Source organism: Trichechus manatus, unplaced genomic scaffold (assembly GCF_000243295.1).
Source record: "Trichechus manatus latirostris isolate Lorelei unplaced genomic scaffold, TriManLat1.0 scaffold00037, whole genome shotgun sequence".
NCBI classification, from domain to species: Eukaryota; Metazoa; Chordata; class Mammalia; order Sirenia; family Trichechidae; genus Trichechus; species Trichechus manatus.
This window is the reverse complement of record NW_004443973.1, coordinates 15,487,780-15,501,623: the sequence shown is the minus strand read 5'-3', so window position 1 is coordinate 15,501,623 and position 13,844 is coordinate 15,487,780. Positions and strand designations below refer to the sequence as shown.

General features: G+C 40.1%; 1 protein-coding gene across 1 annotated transcript in view; it reads left to right on the top strand.

The window, feature by feature from the left end:
* Positions 1-5,623: 5,623 nt before the first annotated feature.
* The window catches only part of NOSTRIN (nitric oxide synthase trafficking), a 71,787-nt gene continuing 63,566 nt past the window's right edge, over positions 5,624-13,844 (top strand). The window contains exon 1 of the mRNA XM_023730595.1: positions 5,624-5,740. The gene's annotated coding sequence lies outside the window, so the exon portion shown is untranslated. The remainder of the gene's footprint in view (positions 5,741-13,844) is intronic.

Genomic DNA, 13,844 nt, shown 5'->3' with positions numbered 1-13,844 from the left:
CCTCAAGGCTTTGAAAATAATCCTCTATTCTCTGAGACAATTTACACAATGGCCCTGCCCTCCAGACTCTAGGTATTGGCCACACTCTCCAGATTCTGATTGGAGATCCTTTGTCCCTGGGGTTCAGCTCCGCCTTCCAGGCCCACTGGGATGACAACTCCACTACCTCAGCTTTAGGCGCACCATTCTCCTAGTCCATCTGAGTGGTGACTCCACCCTTAGAAACACCAGCATTCATGGCTCCATCCTTTGAAACCTCAGAGGTCATAGCCATATCTTTTGAGACTGAGGCAGTTTGGCTTCCTGTGTTCCTTGTCTCTTCAGCTTCTGCTTCCTGGTTCCTTGGCATCTCAGCCCTCAGGCCTTACAACCACATCTCCCCTGCTGGGGCAAATGTTCCAAAGCTCTGTAGCTCCACCAGTAAGTGCCCAGAGGTACCCCACTCCACAAGGAAACCTCCTGCACACAGGCAGTCAGCTCTCTCACTCCGTGGCTCAGCTCCAGCACTGTCTGGCACTGGTCTCCTAGTTCTGCTCCTGCCAGTCCTCTGCTGCTGTTTCTCACCATCTGCACCGTCTCCAGTGTTAATAGTTCTCCTCACTTCCTTCTGAGTCTTCTATCCATACACAGTTTCAAAACCACTTCCACATTTTAGATATCTGTTAGAGCATCACCCCACTCTCTCAGTACTAAATTCTGTCTTAGTTGTCTAGTGTTGCTATAACAGAAATACCACAAGTGAATGGCTTTAACAAGCAGAATTTATTTCCTCACAGTAAAGTAGGCTAAAAGTCCAAATTCAGGGTGTCAGCTCCAGGCGAAGGCTTTCTCTCTCTGTTGGTTCTAGAGGAAGGTCCTTCTCGTCAATCTTTCCCTGGACTAGGAGCTTCTCTGTGCAGGGACCCTGGGTCCAAAGGAAGCGCTCTGCTCCCGGCACTGCTTTCTTGGTGGTATGAGGTCCCCTCGTCTCTCTGCTCGCTTGTCTCTTTTATATCCCAAAAGAAACCAGCTCAAGACACAATCCAATCATGTAGAATGAGTCCTGCCTCATCAACACAACTGCCGCCCATCCCCCCTCATTAGCATCATAGAGGTAGGATTTACAACACATAGGAAAATCACATCAGATGACAAAATAGTGGACAATCACACAATACTGAGAATGATGGCCTAGCCAAATTGATACACATATTTTTGGGGGACACAATTCAATCCATGACAATGTCTTTTATATAATCTATCAGGACACATTGTAACCTTCTTTCATCAAACTGAACTCATTGAAAGAAGAGATTGGAGCTTGTACATCTTTGAATCCTTCCTAAAACTAAGAGGGTACTATACAAAACCACATTGAATGAGTGAGTGAATGAATGAATACACATCAATGAATTACCAACTGAGTACAATTTATACACAATGTTAAAGTGAAGGAAAATGATTTTCAGGAGTACATTTCAGAAGAGTTGTGGGAGAAGCTGACTAAGGGGTTAAATAGTTTGGCAAGAAGATGACCAGGGGAAGATTCAACAGACATGCAGAGAACTTGTTAACTGAACCTACATCTTGAATGAACAGGCTTTACACACGGTGCGCCCTTAACCCCACAGGTGTGCAATGGCTTTTAAAATTAACTTAATGGGTAATTGTTATGGGTTGAATTGTGTACTGCAAAGAGATATGTTGAAGTCCTAACCCCCACACCTGTGAATGTGACCTTATTTGGAAATAGAGTCTTTTCAGATGCAATCCAATTAAGATGAGGACATTACGGTGGGCCCTAATTCAATAAGACTGGTGTCCTTATAAGAAGACAAGAGACACAGACACACAGGGGAGAAGGCCATGTGATTGGAGTGATGTGTCGATAAGCCAAAGAACACCAAGGATTGCTGGCAACCACCAGAAGCTAGGACAGAGGTATAGAACAGATTCTTTCTCAGAGTCTTCAGAAGGAATGAACCCTGCCAGCACCTTGATTTCAGATTTCTGGCCTACAGAACTGTGAGAGAATAATTTTTTGTTTTTTTAAGCCACTCAGTTTGTGGTAATTTATTACAGCAGCCCTAGGAAACTAATACATTAATGAACGCTGATCATATAAAATTCCAAATGAACAAATGTACAAAACAGAATAGAGTGACAAGGAAAGTTCCCTCTCCTCCTTACGCCCATCCCCCGGCTCTGCAGTTCCCACTGCAGAAGCAACCACTATAAATAACCATTTGGAGTGCTTTTGTTTCCTCCCAAAGATTCTATCTCTATAACTTGGCAATAAATCATAGGAAATGACTGTAAATCAATGATTTATAATGTGGAAGTGGAGAGGGCACCGATGTGGATAGGGAAATGAATCTTGCAATAACACTTTGTTTGCATATACAAAAATGACAAACTCATAATTTTCTCTGAAAATTAAAGCACCCCTATACTAGAGATTCCAGTGTGCATTTTAATTGGAGTCTGTAAGACTGATTACAAAGGAGCTTAGAAAATTTAAATGATACCATATGAGTATTAACATAGGTGATCAAATAAAAATATAATGTCATTTGGATTAATCTGCATTTGTAAAATGTCCTTGTTCTTATACTCTTCTTTTGGAAATTAAAGCCATAGATTATGGCTGTAGGTTGACTTGATTGTTAATTTGTTATCCATTAGTCTTCACTTCCTAGGGCTTATTAGTGAAAAGCGAATTTACATTAATTTGTCTTATGCAAATTAATCTTTTTTTAAATCTTTATTCTCCATTAACAGTTGGAGTTTTTAAATTAATAGATATGAAACTCGGACACATACAATGAAAATTAAACCCTCACACACTGAAAACGGCTGGTTTGTATATACAAAATAAGTTAATTTTCACTATTTGGGCTCAGATTTAAAAATTAAGTAATTTTTATGAAATGAGAAGTGGTGAAAAGCATAATTTGTGCAATTTTGAAAACCACAATGTAATTACTACAAACTGAGCATAAAAGTTACCTTAGATGTTACAAAGTGGGCCGACTATTAGCAATAGCAATATCAGTGTGTACCCCCACTGTTCTGCCACAGTTTAAAAAACACTCATTAGTGCTTCTAATTTGAATAGATTTTTTTCTATCCTGAGGCTTTGGGCAAATGTACTTTTTTTTTTTTTAATGTATGCATAAGGCAAGCCTTCAGAAATGTATCTTCCAGCTGTGCAGAGATATGGAAATGTCAGAGAAGAAAATCCCATGCTCTGTTAGGAGTGAAAGAAAAAGTTTTATTGCAGAATAATACAGCTTGAGCTGGGCAGCACTAAGTAAAAATACAAGGCACTATGCAGTTCAAGCAGAGAGCGGGGTCTGTATACACAGAGAACAAAGGAAAGGTAGGGGGTTAATGATTGATTATAAATAAGATCAACTTCAACTTGAAGTCCTTTGAAATGTAAAGGTCAGCCACTTGGCTAGGAGGGAGTGAGTTACCACCTAGGTGAGTGGCGCCAGCCAGTTCAGCTATACATGATTGCAGTCATGAATACATTTTTCCTGGAACAAATTCTTCATATCTTAACACATTCTTCCCATGAACAAATGGTTTACATCCTGATCTTTTGCTTTCTGGGGGTGCATATTGTCCTCATCATTCTTATGTCTGACACAAGTGCTTCCAGTTTGAAACTTTTCTGTTTACATTTCTCCCCTTTGATCAAGCCTCTGCTAGGGGATGCTGATCACCTACAATGGAGTAGCCCTTCTTCTGCAAGGACTTTGTTTTCTTGAGGATCTTTGGTTAATAAAAATGATTTTCTTCACCTTGCCAACTAATAGGCCTCATCTTCAGGGTGAGTAGGTTTAATGGGGAGCATCTTAACGGACAAGGCCGCATTCAAGGAATATTTCCCAGTCAGAACAGAATGATAGTGGTCAAGATGAAACATCCCCAGGGAGATAAAACAGGGAGGTGATTAAACAGCACAATCATTGGTGAAAGCCTGTGAAACCAGTATGATTTTATGTGAAGGGACAAATGGTTTTGAAGTACAGAACTTCGGGATAAAATGCATTGAACTAAAGCTCAATGCATTTTATAATTACAATAATAGAAACAATGAAGAATATAAAATTCCAAAATGAAGTAGCAATTTTTTCCACCACCCACCCCAAGAGGAAAATCAATTACTTATAATATCAGATAAGGAAGAAACAGGATCGTTAAGGTGAAATATTACCCATTGCATATGATTAACATACAGTGTAATATTAGCACTATTGTCAGGAATGTAGACACAGCAATCAGATTTTATTATGACACAAGTTCCTCCTTGGGCTGCAGTGAGACTGTCTAGGGCCATTTTATTTTGGAGTAGTGCTTTTCTTATCATTGCTATTTTGGTATTGATCTCTTGGAGCCCACAGGCACTGTCATTTAGGGCAGTTTGTATATATTTGGTTAATATTTCTATGTGCCATTGATAGCCAACACAGCCAGGAGCTGCTTAGCCATTATCAAACAAAGCCTTAAGTGATAGCACTGGATGTGGTTCAATTGGTAGTTGCTCAGACCCAGATGAACCTGCCCCTTCTGTCCATTGTCCTCAAAGCACTGGATGTGGCTCAAGCCAGTCAAACCCAGTTTACTAGCCTACATGCCAAAAAAAAAAAAAAAATGCAATTTGTCTTACTGTGCCTGCGTACAATGATAACCTACGTAGTCCATAATGTTTACATGTACTTCCTTGTGAGAGATGGTATAAAATTTCTGCCTCCCTTTGTTCAGGGAGGTTGATTTGAGGAATATGTCTCCTTGCTCCTTGCCTGAATGCTTGCAATAAATGCTCTTCCTCCCTCTTCACCTCGGTGTGTCTTTATTGACAAGAAGCTGCACTGAGCAGGACCTGCTTTGGGTAACACCATAACATCTTCAAGTCCTATCTGAGGTGAGAATACTGCCACTAAACAATCAAGCCAATAAAACACTGATCGAGACCATTGAACTCTTAATATGGGTACATTAGCTGGTAAGGGAAGTTCAGTTAACATATATCCTTGAATCCAACTCAGGCCCAGAGTGTATGTTCTAATCCAGCCTGGCAGAGCCAGGGTCAAATGTTGGTTCCCCATAGCCAAAAGGTGCCATTGGGACTACAATAGATACCTGAGCATCGTAGCTAGTCGATGACAAACCAATCAGTAGCTTCTAAGGTTATAACGGATGCACATTCAGACAATGGCAGCTATCTCATATATCTAATGATGGCTGGGTTATTCATATGGGTGTGGTCAGATTGTTCTCAGGAAAGGGGAGCAACCTGACTTAGCCTCTCTGCTTGGAAAGTTAACCAGATGAATCCGTCCCACAGTTGTTGATGTGGACCTATAATATGAAGACTACTGTTTATGGGTTTGGAAGATTCTTTAGCCAGCTTTTCTTGCGTAACTTTATTTAGTAAAGTAAGGGTTGTGTTAAGACTAAAGGTTAAGTTATGGCCTGAGTTTTGTTCAGATCCAAAAAGAGGCCATTTATCAAAGGACAATCTAGTAATAGTGATTTCCTGTAGTAATGAACTATTTCTCCATTTTTCTTGTATCCATAGATCAAGAGCAACCCAATCAGATGCCTGTAGTGGAGAGACCCACCAGGGAAGGCCAGACTGACTTGAGGTTGGAAGGGCACCACATATCCAACAATTAAACCTTTTAATATGGTGACCATAAGCATCTGTCCAATCAAGGAAAACATTAGTAAAGGCGTGACTGTAGCAAAGGTAAAAAGAGAAAGAGCTGCATTTTGGGGCCTGGTCCAGGATCTTGTGTCAGCTGTCTGCTTTAGATGCTGTCTGCTTCTTCTAGCCACGGGGACATTTAAATGGTACCTTCAATTCTACGTTGGGTTAGCTGGTCCAAAGAGAAGTCTTAGCCTTTTTTAACTGTGATAAATGAATCCAAGGTTTTATTCCCTTTTATTTGGCTGCACATGAATTGGTGAAGAGGACTAAGTATAGTCCCTTCCAGTGAGGTTCCAATGAGTCTTTTATTTTGTGTCTCTTCCAATATACATATTCTCCTGGGGTGATGTTAGGCAGGCTTCAGGAGTCTAGTTTCTGCTCATCAAAGTCTTCTCTAACCTGTGAAAGATATTCTTTAGAATATTTAATTGAAGACAGGAAATACTTCAGTACTTCAGGTTGAACAATTTTAGGGTCAGTGCAGGCAACATAAGGAAGGACCATTGGTCTCCCAGTAGTTATTTCATAGGGGTAAATTTGTGAGATACAAATGGTGTGGACCTCAGATTTAAAAGAACTAAGGGAAGGACGTTAGTCCAGGATAAATGTAAAGTTTCACAAAGCTTTGTTATTTGGATTTTTATTATTCCGTTAACTGTCTCTGCTAAACTAGAAGACTGAGGATGATAGTGACAATGTAGCCTTTGACAAATAGGAAAAACTCGGCACACTTCTTGGATAACTTGACCAGTGAAATGAGTTCCCTGATCACTCTGAAGAGCTTTTGGTGCTCCCTGGGTGGGTATGATGTTTTCAAGAACTTTCTTTGCTACAAAGGCTTCAGTAGCACAAAGGCAGGAAAAGGCTTCTACCCAATGTGAAAATCTATGAATCATTACAGTACGTATCTATAACCATTTGAGGGTGGAAGCTAAATAAAACCTCACTGCCATTCAAGCATAGGCCAGGAAGGTAAAGGATATTGTCCAGGTGGGACTTTAAGGTATCTTCTGGAATTGTAGCAAGGGCAAATAGGGCAGTGGGTGGTAACATGTTGGGATGCCTCAAAAAATTTTCCCCATCAATATTTTTTTAAGGTCTCAATCATTTTATCTCATCCCATGTGGGAACCTTCATGTAAGGCTCGCTTCATAGGAACATGTAGGAAATTGGTAAGACAGTTTTCAATTTAGTGGCAGAATCTTGGTAACAGCCTGCCTTTTTCCATGCCTTAATTTCATATGTTTGGACTAATTGTTGGTATTATTAAAGTTTTTCTAAAGTTAATTCATGAAGGTTGGAGTTATCCATAGTCAGAGTCGAGAAGTCCCTTATTTATTTATCATAAATGCAAAATAACTTGAAAAGCAGCTTGTTTGGCTGCCATATTAGCAGGAATATTTCCTCAAATTTCTTCAGTTTGGGGTACTCCTTTTGGTTGGTGAGCTTGTATTTTTATCACAGCAATTTCAGAGGGAGTAATAGAGTGTCTAGAGGATCCTTTACTAAAGCTCCACTTTTTATGTCATTTCTGGAAGATGCTAAAAATCCTCTTTGTTTCCATAACATGCCAAAATCATGTACAATTCCAAAGCAATGCCTGCTATTCATAAAAATAGTAACAGATTTTCGTGAAGCAATTTGATAAGCTCTGGTGAGGGCAATTAATTCAGCTTGTTAAGCTGAAGTGGCTTCAGGGAGAACCTGACTTTCAAGGACTTCAGAAGAAGTCCCAACAGCATATCCAGCTTGATAGTGAGGAATAGCAGGATTAGGTTTTAAATAGGAACCATCCACAAATTAAACTAAATCATGATTAGTTAAAAGGATCACTTTTAAGTCTTTTTGAGGGGTTAAAAATTGTTAAGTCAAGCCTAGGCAATCATGTGTAGGAGAGTTGTTTTCATTAGCTACAGGGAGAAGAGCAGCCGGATTTAAACAGGCCACGGAATGTAATCTAATGTTAGATGCAGCCAGGAAGAGAACTTCATAGGAGGTGAGCCTGCTGGCGGAAAGATATTGTGTCAAGGCAGAATTAAATAAGGCAAACATAGCATGGGGCACATAGATATCTAAAAAGTTTCCCAGCACCACATCTACTGTGGTTTACACTAGCGTGGCAGTAGCAGCCACAGCCCTAAGGCAGGGAGAGTATACCCTGGCTACAGGATCAAGCTGTGGGCTCTAATAACTTATAGGTCTTTGTTGTCTTCCATGTTTTTCAGTTAATACACCTAACGCATTTCCAGATACTTCATGTACAAATAAGGAAAAAATCTAGGTGTTAATTAGGGAAACCTAGAGTGGGGGTGTTCATTAACGCCCTTTTTAATTGAGAGGCCATAGTTAAATTAAAAAGGGCATTAATGAACACCCCCACTCTAGGTTTCCCTAATTAACACCTAGATTTTTTCCTTATTTGTACATGAAGTATCTGGAAATGCTTTAGGTGTACTAACTGAAAAACATGGAAGACAACAAAGACCTATAAGTTATTAGAGCCCACAGCTTGATCCTGTAGCCAGGGTATACTCTCCCTGACTTAGGGTTGTGGCTGCTACTGCCACACTAGTGTAAACCACAGTAGATGTGATTGAACTATGGCCTCTCATGGAAACCCTGGTGGCATAGTGGTTAAGTGCTACAGCTGCTAACCAAAAGGTCGGCAGTTTGCATCCACCAGGCGCTCCTTGGAAACTCTACGGGGCAGTTCTACTCTGTCCTGTAGAGTTGCTGTGAGTCGGAATCCAAGGCAATGAGTTTTTTTTTTTTTTTTTTTTTGGTTTTATGGCCTCTCAATCTTCTGGAGCAATTTGGAATGAATATGGCTTAGAGGCTTTTAAGTATATAAAGGTTGAGCCAACAAAGAAAAATTGGGAATCCAGGTTCAACAACAGCCACAGAGTCCTAAAAACCCATGTAGCTGCTCCTTTATTTTGGATACAGGAAAGACAAAAATAGCTCATTTCCATTTAGGATCAATAGAGATGCCTTCTGCAGGAATTGGGTGGTCCAAATATTTAACAGAAGGCTAAGATAATTGAAATTTTTCTCTGGAAATCTTATGTCCACCAACAGCCAGATGTTTAAAAAAAGCTACATTGTCAATAAAGGCAGGCTTGCTGGGAGGTTGAGCAAACTAGCAAATAATCAGCATATTGCAGCAATGTGGATTTGTCTGTAAACTTTAAAGGCTGCAAATCCACATGCAGAATCTGAGAAAAATAGGTGGGAGATTCAGTAAATTCATGAACATTACAGTCCAGGTGAACTATTGATTTTCCCAAGTAAAAGCAAACAAATATTGACTTTCAGAATGCACAAGAATACCGAAAAAGGCACTGCAAAGATCCATAACAATAAAATGAGTTGCAACTGAAGGGACATTGGAAAGTAATAAATTAGAATTAAGGACTACTGGGAATCTAGGAATAACAGTACGGTTGTTTGCATGCAAATTTTGAACAAATCTCCAGCCCCTATTATTTGTTTTTTTAACTGGAAGAACAGGAGTATTAGAAGGGCTGGTAAAAAGGACAATTAAACCTTTCGAAAGGAAATCTTGTATGATAGGAGCTAGTTCTTTTTTTGCTTCTCATTTGAGTGGATACTTGGGAATTTCTGGCAGAAGTTTAGATAAATCTATTTGAATTTTAATTGTCTCAGTTGACAAAACTCTACCTGCATCTGTGGATATGGTGGCTCATAAGGTTTCAGGAACTAGGGAAAAGATGTCAGAAGGAAGGGGACTACACTGAGTTGAATTTTGGAGAAGCATACAGCAAAAGCTTCTTCTTTCTAAACATTGTCTAATTCAGAGCCTGTCTCTGTTGACTTAGGGTTATAAGACTGTCTTAGTTATCTAGTGCTGCTATAACAGAAATACCACAAGTGGATGGCTTTAACAAACAGAAATTTATTCTGTCACAGTCTTGGAGGCTAAAAATCCGAATTCAGGGTGTTAGCTCAAGAGGATGACTTTTTGTGTCAGCTGTGGGGGAAGGTCCTTGTCATCAATCTTCCCCTGGTCCAGGAGCTTCTCAGCTCAGGGACCTTGGGTCAAAAGGACATGCTCCCCTCCTGGTTCTTCTTCTTCTTCTTTTTTTTTTTTTAATTGTGCTTTAGAAGAAGATTTACAGAACAAACTAGCTTCTCATTAAACAATTAATACACAAGTTATGTGACATTGGTTTCCAACCCCATGACATGTCACTACTCTTCACTTCTCCACCTTGGGTTCCCCATTACCAGCTTTCCTGTCCCCTCCTGCCTTCTTGTCCTTGCCCCTGGGCTGGTGTGCCCCTTTTCTTTAGTCTAGTTTGTTTTATGGGCCTGTCTAATCTTTGGCTGAATGGTGAACCTTAGGAGTGAGTTCATTACTGAGCTAAAAGTTGTCTGGGGCCATACTCTCGAGACTTCTCCAGTCTCTGTCAGGCCAGTAAGTCTGGTCTTTTTTTGTGAGTTAGAATTTTGTTGTACATTTTTCTCCAGCTCTGTCTGGGACCCTCTATTGTGATCCCTGTCAGAGCAGTAGGTGGTGGTAGCCACGTACCATCTAGTTGTGCTGGACTCAGTCTAGTGAACGCTGTAGTACTTGTGGTCCATTAGTCATTTGACTAATCTTTCCCTTGTGCCTTTGGTTTTTTTCATTCTCCCTTGCTCCAGACAGGGTGAAACCAGTGGACTATGTTAGATGGTCACTCACAAGCTTTTAAGACCCCAGACACTACTCACCAAAGTAGAATGTAGAACATTTTCTTTATAAACTATGTTATGACAATTGAGCTAGATGTTCCCCAAGACTATGGTCCCCACACCCCTCTGGTTCTTCATTATTGGTGGTATGAGGTCCCCCTGTCTCTCTGCTCATTTGTCTCATTTATATCTCAAAAGAGATTGACTCAGGATACAACCTAATCTTGTAAATTGAGTTCTGCCTCATTAACATAAGTGCCTCTAATCCTACCTCATTAACATCATACGGGCAGGATTTACAACACTTAGAAAAATCACATCAGATGACAAAATGGTGGACAATCACACAAAACTGGGAATCACGGCCTAGCCAAGTTGACACACATTTTTGGAGGACACAATTCAATCCATAACACAGGCAGATTCAGTAACATTTCCCCTTTACATTGCAAATGGCAATACTGTTTGGATAAAATATCTCTTTCCAGTAGATTGACAGGTGTATCAGAATCGAGCAAAAAATGGTGTAAATCTTCAATAGGAACAAGAGATATTGGAACAGATTGGGAATGAATCAACATTTGTTCCTGATTGGTGATTCCCACTTCTTTTGAGGTTTTGGACTCCAGGGCAGGGGCTTTTGTAAACAAATGGGGTTAATAGCAGACAGGGTGACTCTAGTGTCGATTAAAAATTGGCAAGGTTCTCTGTTAATAAGTAGTTTCTCCTTGTGGATGAAAAGCCCCCACAGGAAAAGCCTTTTGTCCCTGGAACCCCTTCATTCTGAATCAGATTATATGGTTTTTCAAGGGGAGCTATGTCAATCTTTTGTTTGTTTTGTATTTATAGCATTCATTTTTCCAATGGCCAGGTTTTTTATACTGATGACAAATGCCTGCCTTTGTGCCACTGGAAGGTTTAGCATTTTTCTTTTGACTGGGAGATTGTAATTGTTGCAACTGAAGGGCTATTAATTTATTAGTCTTAGAAACTCTTTCAGCTTCAAGAGTCTGGAAAAGTTTGTAGGCTAAGTTGGTTAGCTCAACAGTAGGAGCTGTCTCCCAGTCTAATAAATGGTTTAGATCTCAGGTTTAGTCCTGGATATGAAAATAGCACTAAAAGCTCCAGAAGCACTAGGCAAGGTCAAAGTAAGGCCATAGTGTTCAGAAAACTTTTGCAGCAGCTGGGTCTGATAATCATAAACACTTTCATCTTTATTTTCTTTACAAGAGTGAATTTTAGTCCAATAAATCAGTGGGGGAAAGGCCTTATGGATAGCCTCTAGCAATTTTTTACTCATAGACAGTCTTCCAACAGCTTGGTGGTTGTTCTATCAATATTTAAGGCTAAAATCTCCTCATAGCCTTCCCATTCTGCCTGTTCTATCCATAATTGGGCTTCCCCTGGGCCAGTAATCATGTGAAAAAAATGATATAAGTAGGGGAGCCAAGGCTGGTAGGCTTCAACAAGGATTTTAAATTCTTCAGAAAATTTGTAGGGGTCCTTATGCAGCTTAGGAAAATCTTTCACAATGCTACATAATTCTAAGCATTTCCACAGGGCAAAAGTGATATGAGACAAATCTTCGGCATCACTGCTGGGGCAAATTTTAAGGGGAATTTCAGACAAGGGTTTATTTCCTGTTTTTTTTAGGGGGACAGGGAAGTTCAGATAAAGTGTTTTCAGAAAAATAGGAAGACAAAGAAGGATATAAAGAAGTAACAGCTGGCAGGGGAGCAGACGGTGTGGGAGCTGAAATTTAACATTTGTAATTCTTTATTCTGCTGAGTTAATTTAGAGACAGTGTCCTGCAGAGAAGCAATCTTACTGTTGTGATGTCTTTTAAAGACCTCAATATACCAATCAAAATAGTCATCCCACTGGGACTGTTTAATCTGGGAGCCTCAGTCAGTCTATAATTTACTGCACAGAAAAATTAATTTAGAGAGATCAAAAGAAACCCCAAAGTAGCCACTGATTTTCCAAACTGTCTTGAGTGAGATTATGCCAGACAGACAAGAACGTGAATGATATGTTCACTACATGAACATAATGCTTGTTCATGTAGTGAGCAGAAGTCCCAGAAGGTGGCTCCAAATCTCTTTTAGACACAGCATTCCCCATTTTATAATGATAGTTACAACAAAACAAACTTTGACTTGCAAGAACCAAAACAAACTCACAATAAAACTCAAAGAACTATCAATTCAAAGGAGAAGAGATCAGATTGGAGAGGTTTTTTACCTTAAACGATTCCTGAAAATTCATGGAAGCTGAGAGCTCAAAGTAGCTCAGCAGGTACCGTGCCTGCATCTGGATGCTCTGGGGATTGTCAAATATAATGCACCTTCAGAGTCCTGCTTCTGACACGAGAAATGTCAAAGAAGAAAATCTCACACTCTGTTAGGAGTGAAAGAAAAAGAGTTTTATTGAGGAATAATAAAATTCATGCTGGGCAGCACTAAGTAAAAATACAAAGTACTCCGCAGTTCAAGTGGAGAGAGGAGTCTATCTACATAGAGCAGAAAGGAAATGTAGGGGGTTAATGACTGATTATAGATAAGATCAACTTCAACTTGAAGTCCTTTGAAATGTAAAGGTTGGCCACTTGACTAGAAGGGAGTGAGTTATCACCTAGGTGAGTTGTACCAGCCAGTTCAGTTATACAAGATTGCAATCATGATCACATTTTTCTTGGGAACAAATTCTTTATATCTTGACACATTCTTCCAATGAACAAATGTTTTACATCCTGACCTTGTGCTTCCTAAGAATGCATGTTGGCCCCATCATTCTTACATCTGACACAAGTGCCTACAGTTTGAAACTTTTCCGTTTACAGAAATTAAGGAAAGGAATCCCTGCAGCAACCAGCAACTAAAAATAAAAAGTAATTTAATCAGAATGAGATTGCTTCTACACTTCCCTCTGAAGGTGACTGGTGGAAGTTTTGGCAGCAGAGAATGGTATTGGTCTTCTGTCAGCTCAAACAGTTCAAGTAGTAAGGCTCCTTCCAGAACACAGAAGTAGGAGCAAGCCTGGGAACGGGAAGACAGGTCAAGATGTTTCACCCCTGTTGGAACTGGTCCTGTGAAGAATGTGCTCCTGAAGATGTGGCACAATGATGGCCAGTTGCCCTGCCTGACCCACTGTCATGAGTTTTGCAAAAACTGCATTTTTAGTTGCTGCCTCAGCAGCCATAACTTCCAGTGCAAAGCAACAAGCTGGCTGACTTACTCTGTTTATTCATGCAAATGTGGCGCCTTAGATAGCAGCCCACAGAAACATAAGCAAATGTCAGCTCCTAATACGACTTCCCCAGCAACCTGAGTGACCAACAACTCCCCTCAACATCTCTCCCTGCTCCACATCAGATAAGACCCCCAACAGGCTCCCCAAAGCCCTGCTCTTTTTCTTCAAACTGACCAATTCAACAAAAGCCCAAGAA